Below are 1,983 nucleotides of genomic sequence, written 5' to 3' on the forward strand. Positions count from 1 at the left end.
TCCGGGCCGAATCCGGCCCGTGCAGCGCTGTGGAGTGAAATGAAGCCTCAGTTTGTCAAATATTCTTCAGAAGTTGAGTTTACTAAAATTCTCATTTGTAAGGGAAGAGTTAGGAAATTATAACAAATATATGAAAGTTGTGTTAGTATGTTGAATTGTACTAACTCGGTTATTATCTATATTTTCGGACTTGGAAACGAGAAAAAATGTGGAACGCTTCACGATTTTGCGTGTCATCCTTGCGCAGGGGCCATGCTAATCTTCTCTGTATCGTTCCAATTTTAGTATATGTACCGCCGAAGCGAGTATGTCCGCGCCTCCTATACACTCGGTATATATGCTAACAACTGGTTACAACTTTTCCGTAGCGAATCATTATATTTTGTTATATTTGTAGTATCATACTATAAAAAATACAGAAACATGTAACACCATTTGGTATTTGCCTTGCTAATTGAATATTACTACAAATTGCACTGATCTTATGAGCACGAGAGTTCATGTTTTGGCCTCCGTGGTCTTGTGGTAGCGTACCAAATTCTACTTAGTACATCAAGTACTTGACTTTATCAGACGTTCTTTGGATAACTACGGCTCAGGCCGTATGGATGATGATGGGATGAATTTGTGAAATGAAAACAGTGACAGGAAACGGGACCACCCCGGAAACTCCCACGCACACGGTGTTTGTCCACCGCAAAGATCACATAGCACGAGCAGGTATTGATCCGACTACCTCTAGCAACAAATGTGAATGCTTTACCTACTGTGACACCGTTGCCCTCTTAGATCAAGCATCTTTTCAGATTCTTCCCAGACGGGCCATAATAAGTAGCATTTCACCGCATTTTTTTTGTACTTAGAAGGTAAATTCGGTACCACCAGACATGTCAACTCTCACGCGAAGTCTTAGAGTGTTAGTAGTATTAGCAGTGGTCGTAGTAGTAATAGCAGAAGTAGTAGTAGTAGAAGTAGTATTACAGTACTTTGCAGTCTTGAATAACGAGTCAGTTTCCCAAACACATTACAATTAACATACGCTGACAGCATTAGTTTCCGATCCGTCTTTCAGAGTGTCCGTGCCGAGCCGGCCCGGTTAAGTTTTACATTACTTGAAACGGGCATGGCTGGGTCGGTCACATTCCGGGCTGAACCCGGCCCGTGCAGGGCTGTGGAGTGAAATGAATCCTCAGTTTGTCAAACATTGTTCAGAAGTTGAGTTTACTATAATTCTCATTTGTAAGGGAAGAGCTAGGAAATTATAAATAATATATGAAAGTTGAGTTAGTATGTAGGTTTGTACTAATTCGGTTATTATCTGTATTTTTGGGCTTGGAAATGAGAAAAAATGTGGAACGCTTCACGATTTTGCGTGTCATCCTTGCGCAGGGGCCATGCTAATCTTCTCTGTATCGTTCCAATTTTAGTATATGTACCGCCGAAGCGAGTACGTCCGCGCCTCCTATGCACTCGGTATATATAGTAACAACTGGTTACAACTTTTCCGTGGCGGGAATTAATTATTTTTCCATGACCCATAGTTAGGAATTACTGTGAGTACTTGATATCTGTTATATTAAAAAATGCAGCTTAATTTTCTGGTTGATCTAACATCAACAATATTGCCTTATATTATTTATATAAATTTTCGTAATTAAAATAATGTTATAGCAGTTCTAAAGTCAGTGACGCCAGAAGGGTGAAGAAAGTGGGTTTACCCTATAGAATAAAGTGTCATTTCCGAAGAAATTAACATCTCTGATATTATAAATACATTCATGTTTCTTTGTCGACATATTAGTCAAAGTATTTTGGATTATTAATGACTCTATTTTACATATGCCAATCTGGAATGCTCCAAAATTTTTGATGTAATTCATTTTACCGCGAAAAGGTGCCATTAACTTTCAAACTTGTTTGAAGCAACAGCGTTTTCAGACTCATCATTAGTTGCCAGAACACTTATTGTTATTTTGGTACTTT

The 1,983-nt window shown here is 38.8% G+C and overlaps 2 non-coding genes across 2 annotated transcripts; both read right to left on the minus strand.

The window, feature by feature from the left end:
• Positions 1 to 202: 202 nt before the first annotated feature.
• Positions 203 to 309, minus strand: LOC145665561 (U6 spliceosomal RNA). The gene has a single exon (XR_014127580.1). It is a non-coding gene; the product is annotated as a U6 spliceosomal RNA (small nuclear RNA).
• Positions 310 to 1,344: 1,035 nt separating this feature from the next.
• LOC145665546 (U6 spliceosomal RNA) lies at positions 1,345 to 1,451 on the minus strand. The gene has a single exon (XR_014127566.1). It is a non-coding gene; the product is annotated as a U6 spliceosomal RNA (small nuclear RNA).
• Positions 1,452 to 1,983: the final 532 nt, after the last annotated feature.

Source organism: Thermobia domestica, chromosome 11 (assembly GCF_964235325.1).
Source record: "Thermobia domestica chromosome 11, izTheDome1.hap1.1, whole genome shotgun sequence".
Lineage (NCBI taxonomy): Eukaryota > Metazoa > Arthropoda > Insecta > Zygentoma > Lepismatidae > Thermobia > Thermobia domestica.